Genomic DNA, 20335 nt, shown 5'->3' with positions numbered 1-20335 from the left:
TCCTGGGGAATCAAGCCTCAAACTGGGGGCCTTAGGCTTCACAGGCAAGCGCTTAACCACTAAGCCATCTCTCCAGCCCTCTTAAATAATTTTTTTTTTTTTTTTTTTGAGGTAGGGCCTCACTCTAGCCCAGGCTGACCTGGAATTCACTATGAAGTCTCAGGCTGGCCTCGAACTCACAGTGATCCTCCTACCTCTGCCTCCCAAGTGCTGGGGTTAAATGCATGCACCACCATACCCAGCTTAAATTTTCTTAAATAACTAAAAAATATTTTATTGTTATTTATTTATTTGAGAGTGAAAGATACAGACAGAAAGAGACAGTCTATGAATAGGTACACCAGGGCCTCTGCAAATGAACTCCAGATGCACGTGCTACCTTGTGCATTTGTCTTATGTGGGCCCTAGGGAATCAAACTTGGATTCTTTAGCTTTGCCTGGAAATACCTTAACCGCCAAGCCATCTCTCCAGCCCAGACTGGCCTTTTGTTCTTGCTTTAAAAACAAATTGGGGGCTGGAGAGATGGCTTAGCGGTTAATGTACTTGCCCATAAAGCCTAAATGACCTGAGTTTGATTCCCCAGTACCCACATAAAGCCAGGTGCACAAAGTGGCTATTGCAACTGTAGTTTGCAGTGGCTGGAGGCCCTGGCATGCCCATTCTCTCTGTCCCTCTTCTCCACCTATCTTTGCTTGCAAATAAATAAATAAAAATATTTTTAAAAATTTGAGAGAGGTAGAGAGAGAGAGAAAGATAATGGGTGTGCCAGGGCCTCTAGCCACTGTAAACAAACACCAGCTACATGTACCACCTTGTGCATCTGACTTATGTGGGCACTGGGCAATTGAACCTGGGTCTTTAGGTTTCTCAGGCAAATGTCTTAACCGCTAAGCCATCCCTCCAGCCCCTACTTGTTTGTTTGTTTTTCGAGGTAGGCTCTCACTCTGGCCCAGGCTGACCTGGAGTTCACTCTGTATTCTCAGGGTGACTTTGAACTCATGGCCATCCTCCTTTCTTGGCCTCCAAGTGCTGGGATTAAAGGCATGTGCCACCACGCCTGGCTAGGTCTTGTTTTTTAATGGCAGCAAGTTCTAAGAGTTTTATAGCTTCATGAAAAGACTAAATTCCAATCTTGGAATATAGTTTACAGGGAATTGTTAAATACTAGACAGATAGCTAGGTCTGTCTTCAGTAGAACCAAGTAAATATTGAAGTGTTTTTTTTTTTTGAGCGAGAGAGAGAAAGGTGTAGGGGGTGGGGGAGGGGAAAAAGGAGAGAGAGAGAGATTGAATATGGGTGTCCCAGGGCCTTTGGCTATTGCAAATCAACTCCAAACCCATGCACCACCTTGTGCATCTGGCTTATGTGGGTCCTGGGGAATCGAACTGAGGTCCTTTGGCTTTGCTGGCAAATGCCTTAACTAAGCCATCTCTCCAGCCCCTTGAAGTCTTTAAAAAAATATATATATATATATATGTATGTATGTATGTATGTATAGTTTGTTTGGTTGGTTGGTTGGTTGGTTGGTTGGTTGGTTGGTTGGTTTTTCAAGGTAGGTGTCTCACTCCAGCCCAGGCTGACCTGGAATTAACAGTGTAGTCTCAGGGTGGCCTCAAATTCACAGCAATCTGGTCCTCCTACCTCTGCCTCCCAGGTGCTGGGATTAAAGGCGTGCACCATCACTCCTGGTTTAAGAAACATTTTATTTCTTTAGTTGAAAGAGAGAGGGGGAGAGAACTAGAATGGTCATACCAGGGCTTCCAGCCATTGCAAAGCATGTACCACCTTGTGCATCTGGCTTACATGGGTACTGGGGAATCAAACCTGGGTCCTTAGGTTTCACAAGCAGGTGTATTAACTGCTAAACCATCTTCCCAGCCCCTGAAGTTTTTTTTTTTCCTTACTAAATCTTCATTCTTTGTGTGGAATTGACCAGTGATTATGATCCATTTCATTTACTTTTTCTGCCTATGTGTGTGGGGTATGTGTTCATATCTGTACGTGTGTTCACACGTGTGTAGATGCCTACAGGTGTGTGTATGTGTGTGTGTGGGGGGCTGGAGTATCCAGTGTCTTCCTTGATTACTCTCCACCTTGTGTGTGTGTGTGTGTGTGTGTGTGTGTGTGTTGGAAGTTGGAGAAGGGTGTCAGTGTCATACTCGATCGTTCTCCATTTCACTTAATGAGGCAGGTTTTGTCAATTGAACCCAGGCATGCTAAGTGCACTAGTCTAGCTAGCCAGCTTGCTCCAGGGATCCCTTGTCTCCCCCTCCTGAGTGCTGGGAATCAAGCATGGAAGTGCTTGATCCATTGAGCTATCTTCCCAGCCCCGTCACTTTTCTATTTATATAAAAGCACACAAGTCTTTTATTTATTTATTTATTTATTTATTTATTTATTTATTTATTTATTTTTTGAGGTAGGTTCTTACTCTGGCTCAGGTTGACCTGGAATTTACTGTGTATTCTTAGGGTGACCTCAAACTTACAGTAACCCTCCCACCTTTGCCTCCTGAGAGCTGGGATCAAAGGCATGCCTTTCTACACTAGGCTTTGATCTTCCACTCCCCTCAGTTTCCCCAATAAAACTTCTCAATTTAAACAAAATTAAGCCTATCCTATAACTATGCAACACATTCTGCTAATTTTTTAAAGCTTCTGTATTTTGAAGTCAATTTAACCTCTGTTGACTTTGTGGTTAGAAAAGTTTTTCTTCTCCTTAAATGAAATGATCAGTTGTTTGTAGATTACCAAATATAAAAGCTGCTCAGAACCACTAATGATAACCTGCTTTGGTTTTGTGGAAGAATGCCACATTTTGTGGTAATAATTACCGAGCAAATGTCAGTGTCAGAGACATTCTGGAGTCCCTGTGTGCAGGCAGTTGTTCCTGCTACACTGGAGTTCCTTGGGCAGGTGTTGGTCTGTCACACACAGTAGCCAGGCACTGCCCCCTGGGCTAACTCGGTGAGCAAGCCTGCTTGCTTGCTTATTTATTTATTTGTTTTGCATTGCTGGAGATAGAATCGAGAGCCTCACGAGGGTAGACAAGTGTCACTAAGCTCCAGTGCTAGTCTCTGCCACTCTTTCACGAGACGGAAATGGCTTAACCTTGGTCTTCCTAAAACTTTTTCATTAACGTTGTTATGTTGATGGGACTAGGTTTTGACATGAATCTACAAATTAAAATGCCTTAGAATGAATTCATTGGAAACTATTTCTAGGTAATTGCTAAGTCTGGTTTTGTTGAGTTTTTCTATTGGAGCTGTCTCTCAGGTACAGAAATAGTCTGGGCTTGATGCACCCCCAAGTGTCCCTTATGTTCCTTTGGTTTTGGGGATTCTGTCTGCCTTTCTGTTTTGATGTTTAATGATACCCTTCCTGCCCAGTGATTTCTGCTCAGGAAGTCAGGCAGTGATTTACCTTTGTTTCTGCATTGTGAACTTCCTCCCCCACTTCCTATTTTTGTGGAGTTACACAGGAAGTGAGGTGGCTCCTGTCTGGCTGCTGTTGAGCCCTGATTTGAGGTGGCAGAGCCCCAGGCCTCAGGGACTCAGCTGTGTCCAGCCCTTGCCACCTTTGTCTTTTTACTACCTTCTTCCTCTGGGAGTCACAGGAACATTTTGTGATAAAGTGAGATGATGTCATGTCCTCCCCACCCCTGGGGGTTGTGGGAAATTGCTGCTCTGCTGGAGGACAGAACTTTGTGAGGTACATGAGGGCCTTTGTTTAGCTGGAGCAGCACAGGTAGGATGTGTGAGGCCCCTTTGGCCAAGCTGCTCGCCCGGTAAACAGGTTCATTGAAGGGCAGGAGGAGCGACTGGTGGAAGAGTGACTCACAGTGTAGAATTTAAAAAAAAATTTTTTTCATGTTTATTTTTATGTTATTTATTTACAACAGACAAAGAGAGAAAGAGGCAGATAGAGAGAATGGGTGCGCCAGGGCCTCCAACCAGTGCAAACGAAGTCCAGATGCGTGCGCCCCCTTGTGCATCTGGCTAACGTCAGTTCTAGGGAATTGAGCCTTGAATTGAGGTCCTTAGGCTTCACTGGCAAGCACTTAACTGCTAAGCCATCTCTCCAGCCCAAAAATATATTTTTTTAATTATTTGAAGCTGGGCATGGTGGCGCACGCCTTTAATCCCAGCACTCGGGAGGCAGAGGTAGGAGGATTGCCATGAGTTCAAGGTCACCCTGAGATGACAGAGTTAATTCCAGGTCAGCCTGGACCAGAGTGAGACCCTACCTCAAAAATCAAAGAAAAAAAAAAAAAAAAAAAAAAAACCACCAAAAACAAATTATTTGAGGGCTGGAGAGATGGCTTAGCAGTTAAGGCACATGCCTGCGAAGCCTAAGGACCCCCATTCAATTCCCCAGGTCCTGCATAAGCCAGATGCACAGGGTGGCACACGTGTCTGGAGTAATAACTAAATAAAAATAAACCTTAAAAAAAGACACTTTAAAAAAATTATTTGAGAGAGTGTCAGATAAGAGAGAGAACATGCATACCAATGCCTCCAGCCGCTGCACAAGAACTCCTGACACATGTGCCACCCTGTGCATCTGGCTTACGTGGGTCCTGGGGAATTGAACCGGGGTCCTTAGGCTTCGCAGGTAAGCACCTTAACTGCTAAGCCATTTCTCTAGCCCCAGTATAGAATTTTTGCAGGCCTGGAGAGATGGCCCATAGATAGAGTCCTGGGGTGCAGGGATGGCCTTGCCTGGAGAGTTGAATTAGGAGTCATCAGCAATGGGTGTAGAGTATGGTTTCCTAAAGGGGTCATTCTGCCTTGGTCTGCTCAACTTCCTGTCAATTCTAAGAAGCCTATCAGTGTTAAACCATCTCCTAAGATTGATGTACTGAATTCTCATGCTGGTACATGAATTGGCAGAGGTAAAATAAGAGAAATGCTCAGTGTCTGGTGGAGATGCTGTGTTGGTGACTCACCTCTTCAGAGTGTGAGAATCCTATCAGACAGCACATGTAAAGTGTGTGGCTGTTTAGATTTCATAGGTTCTAGTTGGATCTGATCCCCACAGGTAATATTTGATAGACACTTAAGGAGTGGTTCATTTTGTTTAGGAGTGCTTAAATGTGGCACGTCATTAGTAGCCTCCCCCCAGTCAACCTCCTTTTTAGGGTTAGCGGATAAGTGCTTGCCTGTGAAGCCTAAGGACCCCAGTTTGAGGCTCAATTCCCCAGGACAGGCTCAATTCCCCAGGACCCACGTTAGCAAGATGCACGAGGGGGCGCACACGTCTGGAGTTCATTTGCAGTGGCTGGAGGCCCTGGCGTGCCCAGTCTCTGTCTCTCTCTATATATCTGCCTCTTTCTCTCTGTGTCTGTCACTCTCAAATAAAAAAAAAAAAAAAAGATTTTGATTTTATTTGCAAGTAAATAAGGCAAAAAGGGACTGGAGAGATGGCTTGACATTTAAGTATGCTTCCTGCACAAGCATGAAGCTTTGAGGGGGTCTGAGATTGACGAAGTTCATATTTCCAGATCCCACCTAACAACTGGCCACGGCCATGCATGCCTGGAACCTGAGTCCTACAGGGGAGTAGAGACCCAGGAATCAGTAGAGCTCTGCAAGCTCGGAAATGGTAGGAAAGAGACTCCAGAACAAAACAAGGCCAGGCCAAAGAGCTATGAAGCCAGATCCCCGGTGTTCTACCCTGGCCACCACTGCAGAGTCATATGGGCACCTAAGGGCACACACACCTCTCTATATACCACACACACCCATATGTACACACCCAGGTAAAAAGAAAAGATTTTAAAAGGGCAAGAAGGATTGGATAAAAGAATTGACAGATTTGGTTTTGGACATCTGAATTGAGGATGTGGCTAAATTGTATTTGGAGGTCTGGAGTACAGGAAGGGGCATAGGGCTGGAGGGACAGATGGATGTGGGGATGGATCTTCCCAGAATCTGCACAGGCAGGCACAGCCAGAGCTCCCAGGAACCACAGCCTTGAGGATGGTTTGAGGAGGCTGTGCTGACCAGGGCATCTCACTTGTAAGTGTGGAACCAGAAATGGAGAGCCAAAAGAGCAGAGGTCTAAGAAATGGCAGAACAAAAGACAATCTTGCAGGCATTTTCTCTTGCTTAAATGGATATTTTAAATTCATGACTGCTGAGAGTAAAATTCTTCAAAGCATTTTTCTGGAGCTTATTTCTAAATATGGTATGTGTCAGTCTGAACTAAAAACATGGACATGGTTGGGCTTTGAACTTCACAGACAATGACTTCACTAATCTGCCTAAAGAATTTCCTGTCTCCACATTGTCAAGGGTAGATATTTGGGTTCACTCTGTCGATTGTACAGGAGAGAAAACATTTTTAAAAAATATTTTAAAAAATAATTATGTATTTGAGAGAAGGAGGGAGGGAGGGAGGGAGAGGATGGGCACACCAGGGCCTCCAGCCACTGCAAATGAACTCCAGATGCATGTGCCACCTTCTGCATCTGGCTTACATGGGTCCTGGGGAATCGAGCCTCAAACTGTGGTCCTTAGGCTTCACAGGCAAGAGCTTAACCGCTAAGCAATCTCTCCAGCTTGAGAACACTTTTTATGTGTGTGCTTTTACCCCTCTGTATTTGAAGTGGAAATTGTTTGTAGAGTGGCTCATCTTTGCATTTTTTTAAAACAGCCTTATTGAAACACAGTTCACATGCCATGCAGTTCAACCATTTATAATACATAATTTAATAATTTTTAGATAATTTACAGTATTATACAGCTGTTAACTATAACCAGTTTTAGAATTTTTTTTTTAATATTTCTTTGCAAGGAAGGAGAGACTGAAAGAAAGAATGGGTGTACCAGGGTCTCTTGCTGCTGCAAACGAACTCCAGATGTGCGTACCACTTTGTGCATCTGGCTTTGAATTGGTACTGGGGAATCAAACCCAGGCCATCACTTTATAATCAAGTCCCTTAATAGCTGAGCCATCTCCGCAGCCCAAGCATTACAGTATTGTTAAAACCAGACATGATGGTGCACACCCATTAATCCCAGCACCTGAGAGATTGAAGTAGGAGGATTATGAGTCCATAGCTAGCCTGAGTTCCATAGTGAGTTCAAAGCCAGCCTGAGTTATAGAGCAAGAACGTTTCCAAAAAACAAGAGTATTGTCATAAATGTCAGGTTGTCTTTCTGCATGTCTGTACTGTTTCTTACTCCTGTGAGCAGTATGTGAAAATTTGAATTTTGGAGCCGAGTGTAGTGGCACATGCCTTTGATCCCAGCACTCAAGAGGCAGAGGGAGGAGGATTGCTGAGAGTTTGAGGCTACCCTGAGACTACATAGTGAATACTAGGTCAACCTGGGCCAGAGCAACACCCTACCTCAAAAAACAACAAAAAAAAAATTAAAAATTTCAGGTTTTTTTTCACATCCTTGCCAACACTTTTTGACTGTCAGTTTCGTTACAGACTTCCTAGTGGTTATGGAATGGCATCTTGTGGTTTTGATTTGCATTTTCGTGACAGCCATGATTTTATGTGCTTCACAAACCTTGTGAGTGTTCATGTGGGTTTGAGTAGTACCTGGACCTATAAAGGAATTGAAGTGTATATTTGACTACAGGAATGAGAAAGTGTGTGTACTGAAGTGTAGATGTATAAAGTGAAAGGTACCATAAACATTTATGAGCAATAGAGGACAGGCTTTCCAGAAAAACAGCCAGCATTCTCCACTCCACATAAAGCCTGGGCTTGAGGGGATGAGGTGTGAGATGATCTCGGAACCTTGTGGTGACTTTGGAAGAAAAGACCATGATCTCCACCTTCCCAACATCTTGCCTGTGCTACACAAATACTCTTTTCACTGAGCTACATATCCAGACCTGTATCTTCTATTTTTATCTTTTTTTTTTTTTGGTTTTTTGAGGCAGGGTCTCACTGTGGCACAGGCTGACCTGGAATTCACTATGTAATCTCAGGGTGGCCTTGAACTCACGGTGATCCTCCTTCCTCTGCCTCCTGAATGCTAGGATTAAAGGTGTGTACCACCATGCCCTGCTTTTTTTTTTTTTTTTTGTAGTTTTTCAAGGTAGGGTCTTGTTCTAGCCCAGGCTGACCTGGAATTCACTAGGCAGTCATAGGGTGGTCTTGAACTCACAGTGATCTTACCTCTGTCTCCCCAGTGCTGAGATTGAAGGCTTGCCCTCTCACACCCAGTCATCTGTAGCTTCAATTTTAACGTCACAGATATTATAACCAGTGAGAGGTTCCTACAGACATGTCCCCTTTCAGTTGGAGAGGTATCTTGCCAAAGGAGCCAGTTTCTTGGATTTGCAAAACAATCAGTGACTCATTGACGACAGGTCTCCAAAGAGTTTGCCAGTACACTTGCTGACTGTGGGCGCCAGCAGTTAACAGAACAGTGCTGTCCTTGTATGCCAGCTGGTGGGTGTACATGAGCAAACGAAGTGGCAATTGCAAGTTATAAGAAAAGATAGTGGTCTGGAGAGATGGCTTAGCAGTTAAGGTGCATGCCTGCAAAGCCTAAGGACCCAGGTTCAATTCTCCAGATCCCACATAAGCCAGATGCACATGGTGGTGCATGCATCTGGAGTTCATTTGAAGTGGCGAGAGGCCCTGGCACACCCATTCTCTCTCCCTTTCTAATAGATAAATAAATACAAATAAAATATTCAAGAAAAGAAAACATTGTAGGCATGAGGTGACCCTAGTCCAAACAGACTGATAGGAGAAGGCTTCTCTGAGGAAGTGACACTCATTTCAAGAACTGTAGGATGGGGGGCTGGAGAGATGGCTTAGCGGTTAAGTGCTCGCCTGTGAAGCCTATGGACCCCGGTTCGAGGCTCGGTTCCCCAGGTCCCACGTTAGCCAGATGCACAAGGGGGCGCACGCGTCTGGAGTTCCTTTGCAGTGGCTGGAAGTCCTGGTGCGCCCATTCTCTCTCTCTCCCTCTATCTGTCTTTCTCTCTGTGTCTGTTACTCTCAAATAAATAAATAAATAATATTAAGAAAAAAAAAAAAACAACTGTAGGATGGGGAGGCACAGTACAGTCATGCCAAAGCAGCCTAGACAGGGAAATAGCGGAGAAACTGCAAAATACATGTTGCTTCGGAAAAGTGAAGGTGTATAAGTTATTATCAAACACAGCAGAGAAGCAGGAGAGAAAGAAGGAAATGAGACACTTGCCCAGCCGGCGTGGAGTGGCAGGAGCAGAAACCAGGGGAGGAGTCTTTCCACTCACATCACCTCCTCACAGTCAAGAAACCTTGAAAGAAGACAACAGGGACCAGCTGAGCAACTCGGGTACAACCCCAGGCATCTTGCACAGCCTCCCGTCCAGGGTCTTGAAACTCCAGAGAACTCACTCACTCCTGGCCGCACAGCATCCAGCACAGCAGATCAGAACACCAGATCCACAGCTCAACAGAGAGAGATTGAAGTGGGCACTCAGCATTGGTGAGATTAGAAGCCACCCCAAAAGGTAACTGAGTCTCCTGACACAAAGGCAGGTACACAGGTCTGCACTGGAAGTGCTAATCTCTTTCCAGGTCTGGGCAGGTTATGTGTTACATATTCTTCGTTGGCTTTACCATTCCCAAATAAGCTTTATCTGGGGTTGACTATTGTTGCCTATGATGTTTCCAGATTCATAGGGCCTTTGTCTTTTTCTTCTGTCATTATTGAGGGCAGGGTCTGACTCATCCCAGACTGACCTGGAACCCATTTGAGACCAGAAATCTCAACCTCCCTGTTGACAGGATTAAGGGTGTGGGGCAGCACACACCCTGAGGGACTTCGGCTTTGTTAGATTATCTGTTTGTTTTAATCCCTGATACTGCATAAATACTCTGTGCTGGTTTAGATTGAATGTCTATGTTGCTTAATTGAATTCTAGAATTTGCCAGTAAATTGTTCCCCCCAGTATACTAGAATACTTGAATAGTAGGTAAATGCAACACATAGAGTCACTCCTGCTATTTTTTGAAGTGTAAGAGCTACATTTGGCACCTTAAACCCCTACCATGAAGATGTATAAAGTTGAAACCCAAGCATCAAATTAACTCTAGATGCAAAAATCTCTTTTTTTTTTTTTTTGAGATAGGGTCTCTGGTCCAGGCTGACCTGGAATTCACTATGTAGTCTCAGAGTGGCCTCGAACTCACAATGATCCTTCTATGTCTGCCTCCCGAGTGCTGGGAGTAAAGGCATGTGCCACCACACCCAGCTACAAAAAAAACAAACAAACAAACAAAAAACTCAAGACAATATAATCACAGCAGAAATTATAAATCATCAGTAATAATGACCCTTAGCAAGACTGTTTTAGATGAAATTCCTGATGAAGATTTCAAAAAACTGATCATATATACACTCAAGAGAAATCAAAGAAAAAAAACAAATTACTGAAAGAGAACACAGGAAACCAACTTAATGAAATAAGGAGGTCAATAGAAGACACGAGTAAGGAATTAGAAATAATGAAAGAATACCAATCAGAAATAATTACAAATGAAAAACAGAATAAGTCAAGTAGAAAACTCTGTAGAAAGTCTCACCAGTAGAATGGATCAAGGAGAGGATAGAATATATGAACTAGAAGACTAGGTGGCCGAACAAATACAGTCCAACAAAGAGAAAGACAAACTAATGGGAAGGCATGAATGGTAATTTCAAGACATTCAGGACGCTATGAAGAGATCAGACATATTCAGGGCATAGAAGAAGGAGAAGAATTTCAGTCCAAAGGCATAGCAGTTATTTTCAACAAAATCATAGAAGACTTTGCTCAAATAGGTACAGGAAGCCTATAGAATGCCAAACAGACAAAATCAGGAAAGAACCTCTTACCATCATATTATAAACTACAAAACACACAATGCAAAGAAAATATATTGAAAGCAGTTAGAGAGAAAAACCAAGTCACATTCAAAGACAAGCCCATCAGGATAACAGCAGATTACTCAACAGGAACTTTAAAAGCCAGAAGGGCTTGGAATGATGGATTCCAAGTTCTCAAAGATAACCACTGTTAACCAAGGTTATTTTATCCTGCAAAACTACCTACCCATATAGACAGAGAAATAAGGACATACTACAACTAAAGCAGGCTAAAGGAATATGTGAAGACCAAACCAGCCCTACAGAAAATACTTGATCCTCCATGCTGAAGAGAAAGAAAAGCACACACACACAAGGAACCAGGCAAAAACAAACCATACTCAAATACTAGTTAATACAAGAGAGCAAAGGTAAAACTGGAAGAACTACAAAACAAGAAGAATGGCAAGAATAAACACACACCTTTCAATAATAACTCAGTATCAATAGCCTCAGTGCCCCCTAAATACCCTAACCAAAAGACACAGGTTTGCAGACTGGGTTAAAAAGCAGGATCCTTCTATTTTTTGCCTCCAAGAAACCCACATTTCTATAAAAGACAGACACTATCTTAGCTGAAAGGTTGGAAAATGTTATTTCAAGTATAAATGGGCCTAGAAAACAAGCAGGTGTTACTATCCTAGTATCTGACAGGATAGTCTTCAAACCAACATTAGTTAGGAAAGATACGGAAGGTCACTTTACATTGAGTAAAGGAACACTCCAAAAGGAGAACATCTCAATCCTAAACATATATGCACCTGACCTGGGAGCTCCCAATTTCAAGAACTGTAGGATGGCTGGGGAGATGGCCGAGTGATTAAAGAACTGCAAGACAGTAGAGTAGGGAATAGGAGATGTCCAGACCTCCCAGAGGAGGTACCAGCAGGTAGGCAGGGCCTGGCTTGGTGAGTGGTGAGTAAGGCATGAGGCTAGAGGTGGCAGGGCTATGTAGGTCATGAGGAGGAGTTGGATTTTATGATGAGTGCCCAGAGACAACAGTGGGTGTGAATTCTTTGAACATTACATGCAGAAAGGAGGTTAAAAGGTTGGAAGGAATGAAAATGAAACTGGAGTCAAAGCAGGTAAAGATGGCTCTGAGACGCCAATTAAAATAACTCACCCAGGCTTTGTGGGTCTTAGAATTAGTTGTGAACAGAGGTTGGAAAAACCTACAGAAAAGACTTAAATTTAGAGTATATCATTAATGTTGCCTGTAGCTTGCAGGCTAGGTAGTGGGGCTTGATTAGGTTTTTTAAGAATATTTTTATTTATTTATTTGACAGAGAATGAGAATGGGTGTGCCAGGGCCTCCAGCCACTGCAAACTCCAGAGGCATGTGCTACCTTGTGCATATGGCTGATGTGGGTCTTGGGGAATCAAACCTAGGATCTTTAGCTTTGCAGGCAAATGCTTTAACTGCTAATCCATCCCTCCAGTCCTTTTTTTTTTTTTTTTTTTTTTTTTTGAGGTAGGGTTTCACTCTAGTCCAGGCTGACCTGGAATTCACTATGTGGTCTCAGGGTGGCCTCGAGCTCATGATAATCTTCCCACCTCTGCCTCCCAAGTGCTGGGATTAAAGACATGTGCCACCATGCCTGGCTTGATTAGATTTTGATTCAATATTTAAATTCTTCGTTGGTATTGGAGAGATGGCTTAGCAGTTAAGGCGTTTACCTTTGAAGCCTAAGGACCCTTGTTTGATTCTCCAAGACCCACATAAGCCAGATGCACAAGGGGGCACATGCGTCTGGAGTTTGTTTGCAGTGGCTGGAGGCCCTGGAACACCCATTCTCTCTCTGTGTCTCTCTCACACACACACACTACCTCTTTCTCTCTCAAATAATAAATGAGTAAATAAAATATATTTAAAAAATACTGAATGGATTGTGCTGTGTGCTTTGTGTTTTCTCACAATAACAGGTAAGTAATTATATATCTAGTTTCCCATTTTTTTTAAAATTTTTATTTATTTATTTATTTGAGAGCAACAGACACAGAGAGAAAGACAGATAGAGGGAGAGAGAGAGAATGGGCGCACCACTGCAAACGAACTCCAGACGCATGCGCCCTCTTGTGCATCTGGCTAACATGGGACCTGGGGAACTGAGCCTCGAACCAGGGTCCTTAGGCTTCACAGGCAAGCGCTTAACCACTAAGCCATTTCTCCAGCCCTAGTTTCCCATTTTTTAATAAATTATTTTTGTTTATTTTTATTTATTTGAGAGCAACAGACAGAAAGAGGCGGAGAGAGAGAGAGAGAGAGAAAATGGGCGCGCCAGAGCCTCCAGCCACTGCAAACAAACTCCAGATGCTTATACCACCTGTGTGCATCTGGGTTACATAGGTCTTGGGGAATCAAACCTGAGTCTGAAAGGAATAAGAAATAATTATACCTAAACTTACTAATTAATTCTAGCATCAGAAACTATGGGCTGGAGAGAAGGCTTAGTAGTTAAGCACTTGCCTGTGAAGCCTAAGGACCCTGTTCAAGGTGCAATTCACCAGGACTCACATTAGCCAGATGCACAAGGGGCCTTCAGCTGCTGCAAACAAACTCCAGATGCTTATACCACCTGTGTGCATCTGGGTTACATGGGTCTTGGGGAATCAAACCTGAGTCTTTTGGCTTTGCAAGCAAGTGCTTTAGCTGCTAAGCTATCTCTCCAACCCACAGATAATCATTTTTATAATTTTGTTTTTTTTTCCTTGATATTTAAAAAAATATTCATTTGAGAGAAAGAGAGAGACACACATATTGAGAGAGAATAGGCATACCTGGGTCTCTAGCCACTGCAAATAGACTTGAGATGCATTCACTACCTTGTGCATCTGGCTTACATGGGTACTGGGGAATGGAACCTGGGTAGGGTCTCACTCTAGCCCAGGCTGACTTGGAATTCACCATGTAGTCTCAGAGTGGCCTTGAACTCATAATGATCCTCCTACCTCCACTTCCAGAGTGCTGGGATTAAAGGTAAGTGCTACCACGTCTGGCCTTGGTTTATTTTTCTGTTGCTTTTTTCCTCACTGTCTCTGGGGATCAAACCCAGATCCTTTTACAAGTGCTCTATCACTGATCCCCAGCCCCTGCACTTTTGTTTTAAAAATGTATTTGTGTTTGCTGGGGAGATGGCTTAGCAGTTGAAAGTGCTTCCTTGCAAAGCCTGTCAGCCCAGTTAAAATTCCCCAGCACCCAAGTAAAGACGGATACAAAGTGGTACATAGGTGATACGTGTGCATTCCTTCAAATACACAAATACGCTGGGCGTGGTGGCGCACGCCTTTAATCCCAGCACTTGGGAGGCAGAGGTGGGAGGATCATCGAGAGTTCAAGGCCACCCCGAGACTACATAGTTAATTCCAGGTCAGCCTGGACCAGAGTGAGACCCTACCTCGAAAAACAAAAACAAAAACAGAAAAATACACAAATACATTTGTGTGCCTATTCACCCACAAATAACATTTTAAAAACGTGTGCCAGGCTTACTGGCCCACGCCTTTAATCTCAGTACTTGGGAAGCAGAGGTAGAAGGATCACTGTGAGTTTGAGGCCAGCCTGGAACTAGAGTGAGTTCCAGGCTAGCTTAGGGTAAAGTGAAACCTTACCTTGGAAAAAAATGATGTGTATGGTGAGTATGTATTTGTATCCTCTATGTCTGCTCCATTTCTGTTAACATTTCTTCCTTTTTTTTCCACCATGGTAGTCATAGTTCTTATTTCTAAGAATTCTTTCTTTTTCTCCTGTTTCCTTCCTGGTTTTCTTGCTTTTGTTTCAAGGAGGAACTATCATTTTAAATCTCATAGTATGTCATTCAAAAATCTTTTCAGAGCCTACTGTGATAGTGCACGCCTTTAATCCCAGCACTCAGGAGGCAGAGGTAGGAGGATTGCTGAGAGTTCGAGGCCATCCTAAGACTACATAGAGAATTCCAAGCCACTCTGGGCTAGAGCAAGACCCTACCTTGAAAACCAAAATAAAAAAGTCTTTTCAGGTGTTTTTTTTCTTTTTTTTTTTTGTTTTCATTTAAAAAAAATTATTTATATGAGAGAGAGAGAGACACAGAGAGAAAGGTGCAGACAGAGTGAATGTGGACACACAGGGGCCTCCTGCCACTGCAAACAGACTCCAGACACATGCCACCTTATGCATCTGGCTTTATATGAGTGCTGGGTTGAACCCATGCTGTCAGGCTTCCAGGCTTTGCAAACAAGCACCTTTAACTGTTGTCACTGTTGGTAGATCTTGGGGTCCAGCCTTAAGGTGTGGGGTGGGTCAGGAATTCCAGTGTAAAGATAAGTGGAGTGCTTGAGCTCTGCCTGGAGCTCCCAAGTCTGCTTGCCTGCTGGTGGTGGCTTGTGGCTTTCTTTCTCTCTGTGTGTGGACCTGTGAAAGTGGGTCAGCTTTTCTGCCATTATGGAACTTCTTTTGGGTCTGTAAGCTTCAATAAATCTCTCTTCATAACTGTGCCTGGTTTGGAAGTTCATCCCAGTGACCTGAGGCTGTCTGCTACATTTTGTTTTAAATTTATTATTTGCATGTGTATGCATTTGCATGTATGTCAGGGTCCCTTAATACTGCAAACACCCACCCATCTGGCTTTATGTGGGTGCCTGGGGAATTGAATCCAGGCCAATAGGCTTTGCTTGCAAGCACCTTTAACTACTGAGCCATCTCCTCAGCGCCTATTTTTTTTTTTTTCCTGAGAATTTTCATGCATGAATACATGCTGAAATTTGGTCATAGTCCTTTTTTTTTTTTTTTTTTTTTTCCGGTTTTTCAAGGTAGGGTCTCACTCTAGCTCAGGCTGACCTGGAATTCACTATGTAGTGTCAGGGTGGCCTCGAACTCTCGGCGATCCTCCTACCTCTGCCTCCCAAGTGTTGAGATTAAAAACATGCGCCACCATACCCAGCTTCTACCATGTCCTTTTGTCATATTTCTTTTAGCTGTGATCTGCTGTTCTTCTTGGTTGTCTTGTCTCTTGGTTGACCTTTGGTATCTGGTGATTGTAAGTAGTGAAGAACTTGGTTGTTAGGCTGAAGTGTAGCTCAGTGGTCTAGCACTTGCCTAGCCATAGCTCACACAAGGCCCTTGGTTCCTTCCTCAACACCTCACAAGCAAACAAAAATCTGGGGCTAAACCTGGCCGTGGAGGTGCACATCATTAATCCCAGCACTCAGGAGGCAGAGGTAGGAGGGAGAATGGCTGTGAGTTTGAGGCCACCCTGAGATTACATAGTAAATTCCATGTCAGCCTGGGCTAGAGTGAGACCCTACCTCAAAAAACAAAACAAACAAAAATCTGGTGCTATTTGTTGATAATTGGCAAGAGGTTCATGTGTTTTCCCAGCATCCTCTTGTCTTAGTGGGAGCTGACAGATGCACTGATCTAGTGGGAAGTACAGATGAGATTAAACTGATAAGCTATTTTCCACTCCTGATTTCTGAACCTGCCTACTCAAAGCCGGCACTTAGCCAGTATCTCTAGGAAGGAGAACTCTTTTTCTATCCTCTTTTGGCTCTGTGTGATGGAGGAAGTGGCCAGTTTCTGGTATAGACTACCTTAGATTACATTCAATTTCCCATGTGTTCTGTCTTCCTTAACCTTAACTGTTAGCTTGCCATGGAAACATGACCTAACTCTTATGCCTCTGGGATTTGGGGAGAATGTGGAGTTAAGTTCACGTGCTGTTGTCCTGAAATGAAGCTCCTTTGTGCAATACCATTGCTGGCAGTAGGACTGCTTGTTCCATGCTCAGTGTTGGGTTAATGAAGGAAGCAGACTTAAGACTGTTTCCTGACTGAGAGTGGTCAGTGGTAGAGCACTTGACCTCTGTCATGAGACTGAGTTTGCTCCTGAGTATCACACACACACAAAAAGAACATTGATTGCTATGATTTGTGAACACAGAAAACATTTTTTAGTGTTCTTCTTTATAGTTACTTAGTAGAAATTGTATGTCCTGAAGCATGTGATACTTCTTGTTCTGGGGTGGGTAGGTTTCTTTTTTGGTTTAGTGGTTGAGTAAATGAACATGACCTGTTTGTCCATAACATTTTTTTCAGACAAGTGGTGATAACAAGACCTTCTTACTTTCTCTTGTGTTGAACAGTAATATCAAGTATTCAATGCTTAATGTGTCCCTCATGTAAATACCAGTGGTTACTGTTGGGCATCCCTATTCTTTTAAAAATATTTATTTTTTTATTTGACATAGAGAAAGAGGTGGGGGGTGGAAGGAGAGAATGGGCACGCCAGTGCCTCTAGCAGTTGCAAACAAACTCCAGACACATGTGCCACCTTGTGCATCTGGCTTACATGGGTCCTGGGAAATCGAACCTGGGTCCTTTGGCTTTGTAGACAAGTACCTCCACCACTAAGAAGTCCCTCCAGCCCTTGATCCCTATTTTATAGATAACAGCTTAGTAAGACAGAGGGCTTCCCAAGTGCTAGGATTAAAGGCATGCACCACTACACCTGGCTTAGTCATTTATCATGTTAATGAAAGAGTGGTCCCCTTTTTTGGCCTTTATCCAAAAAGATTGGTTCATTAGTCTTGGGCTTCAGAAATCAGCTTTTTCTTTCAGAGTTGGGGGTCAAACCCAGGGCCTTGAGCATGCTGGGCTGGTGTTCTACCACTGAGCTACATCTTCAAGCCCAGGAATCAGCATTTAAAGTTTTTTTTTTAAATTTTTACTTATTTGAGAGTGACAGAGAGAAAGAGTCAGATACAGAGAGAGAGAATGGGCGCGCCATCATCTCCAGCCACTGCAAACAAACTCCAGACGCATGTGCCCCCTTGTGCATCTGGCTAATGTGGGTCCTGGGGAATTGAGCCTCGAACTGGGCTCCTTAGGCTTCACAGGCTCGCACTTAACTGCTAAGCCATCTCTCCAGCCCCTAATGTGTTTTTTTTGTTGTTGTTGTTTGTTTTTAAATCTGGACTTTTTTTTTTTTCCCCCGAGGTAGAGTTTCACTGTAGCTCAGGCTGACGTGGAATTTACTATGTACAGTCTCAGGTGGCCTCAAACTCATGGTGATCCTCCTACTTCTGCCTCCTGAGTGCTGGGATTAAAGGTGTGCATCACTACATCACATACTGGCCTTTTGTTTTGTTTTGATTTTGAGATAGGGTCTTGCTGTAGCTTATGCTGACCTGGAATTCACTCTGTATTCTCAGGGTGGCCTCGAACTCTTGGTAGTCCTCCTACCTCTGCCTCCCAAGTGCTGGGATTAAAGGTGTGCACCACCATGCCTGGCTGGACTTTTTTTGTTTGTTTGTTTGTTTTGTTTTGTTTTTCGAGGTAGGGTCTCACTCTAGCCCAGGCTGATCTGGAATTCACTATGGAGTCTCAGGTTGGCCTCGAACTCATGGCAATCCTCCTACCTCTGCCTCCTGAGTGCTGGGCTTAAAGGCGTGCGCCACCATGCCTGGTGGGAAGGCAATTTTTGAACCATTTTTGGTTTTCACTAGCTTCTTTATTCTCATCCCAGTTTTATGAGGCTTAACAACGTGGGCTTAATAAATTGCTGAATGGCTCATATGGTGGCATGCTACCATAATCCCAGTACTTGAGAGTTGAAACATGAGGATCAGGGGTTCAAGGTCATCTTCAGCTACATAATGAGTTTGAGGCCAGCCTGAGCTACATGAGAACCATGTATGTCTCAAAAAAAAAAAAAAAAAAGAGCTGGGCGTGGTGGCACATGCCTTTAATCCCAGCACTTGGGAGGCAGAGGTAGGAGGATCACTGTGAGTTTGAGGCCCCTCTGAGACTACATAGTGAATTCCATATCAGCCTGGGCTAGAGTGAGACCCTACCTCAAAAAAACAAAATAACAACAACCACCACAAAAAAATCTTGTTAAGTGTTTGCATTATTTGGGTTTCATTTTCTGTTTTGGTTTGGCAGTTATGGGGATGAACATTGGTTTTATACATTAAATGGTAGGCAAGAGTTCAACCACTGACTTGCATCTGTAGTCCCTAATTGCTGTTCTTGTTCTTTTTGTTTGTTTCTACCTCAAATCCAGGTCTTATGTCATCCAGGCTGACCTCCTATCCATTGTGTAGCAAAGTGTGACCTTGAAGTCCTGATCCTCCTGCCTGCAGCTCAGGTGCGGGGATCACAGACAAGCACCACGAGGCCCGGTTGAAGTCACTCCTTCCCTTCCTTCTAGTTGAGGGCGTTTTGTTTGAGATAGGGTCTCTCTCTGTAACCCAGTCTGACCTCATATTCGAGGAGATTCTCTTGCCTCAGAGCCCCAGTGCTGAATTATGGGTGCACCACCATACCTGGCTTTCATTTCCATTCTCAACAATGTGTTTGGTTCGTTTTATGGGTTCCCTTTGTTTTGTTTCATTTTGTTTTTCAAGGCAGGCAGGGTCTCTAGCTCAGGCTGACCTGGAATTCATAATGTCGTCTCAGGCTGGCCTCAAACTCCAGGTGATCCTCCTACCTGTGCCTCCCGATTAAAGGTGTGCGCCACCACACCCAGCTATGGGCACCCTTCCTACAGTACTATGACATACAGACAGAATTTTTAAATAAGGGCACTAATCCCATTTAAGAGGGCCCTACCTCCAGGACAAATTACCTCTACCTTCTACATCTATGGCATAGCACTGGAAATTAGTTTCAACAGACGACTCTTGTGTGAAAACTAACATTAAGCCCATAGCAGGTATACTCTTGGCTTTGAGCAATGTTCTAATGCTTATGGTCTAAGGACCATGCTTTGAGAATACAGGTGCATATGGGGCGGTGGGGGTGCACAGAGTCCTGTGGTGCCTTATGTCTAGGCACCTTCCTTGGGGAGAGCAGCATGGCTGTGTGAAAGGCGGTTGGTCCGTCACTTGGGGCTCCAGTTCCAAGCCCACTGGGGACTTTGGGGCTTGAGATGTGGTTCAACTGCAGTGGGCTTTGTCAGTGTCTCAGGGGAACTGTGACCCTGCCCTCACAGTCTCTTTCCATAGACAGAACACAGAACCATGTCCTGGAGCAGCCTTTGAGTGCCTGAGCTGTCGCTGGAGAGCAGCTGTGAGGATTGTACGACACTATGGCCTCCCAGGCCTGAAAAGAGCATTGCTCTTGCCCCCTGGTCTGAAGTGTCCTCTCCAGACTGAGCAGGAAGCTATGGCTGACTAATGCTTGAACATACTCCATGCATTCTCCTACATTTTCCACCCTGTCTTGTAGTTGAATTGGTGCCATGTGGCTAATTCTTGTCAGAGTGCTGCTGAAGGAAGTGTTGACTTCCAGAGGGTTACTGAGTGGTTGAGTTTTCACTTTATCTGTGCTGCGGTAATTGTGGAAGACAGAAGTTAACAGTGAAACATTCTGGAGTCAGGGATGTGGCTCACTTGGGAGAGTGCCTGCTTAGCATGCACAAAGCCCTGAGTTTGATCCCCAGCACCACATAAACCAAGCACGGTTGTGTACATCTGTAATCTCAACAA

At 43.9% G+C, this 20335-nt stretch overlaps 1 protein-coding gene across 2 annotated transcripts in view; it reads left to right on the top strand.

Annotated features, from left to right (window-relative positions):
* Positions 1–20335, top strand: part of Garre1 (granule associated Rac and RHOG effector 1) — a 96461-nt gene that overhangs the window by 12990 nt on the left and 63136 nt on the right. The gene's annotated exons all lie outside the window — the stretch shown is intronic.

Source organism: Jaculus jaculus, chromosome 7, assembly GCF_020740685.1.
Source record: "Jaculus jaculus isolate mJacJac1 chromosome 7, mJacJac1.mat.Y.cur, whole genome shotgun sequence".
Classification (NCBI taxonomy): domain Eukaryota; kingdom Metazoa; phylum Chordata; class Mammalia; order Rodentia; family Dipodidae; genus Jaculus; species Jaculus jaculus.
The sequence above is the reverse complement of the archived record's forward strand: the minus strand, read 5'-3'. Positions and strand labels throughout refer to the sequence as shown.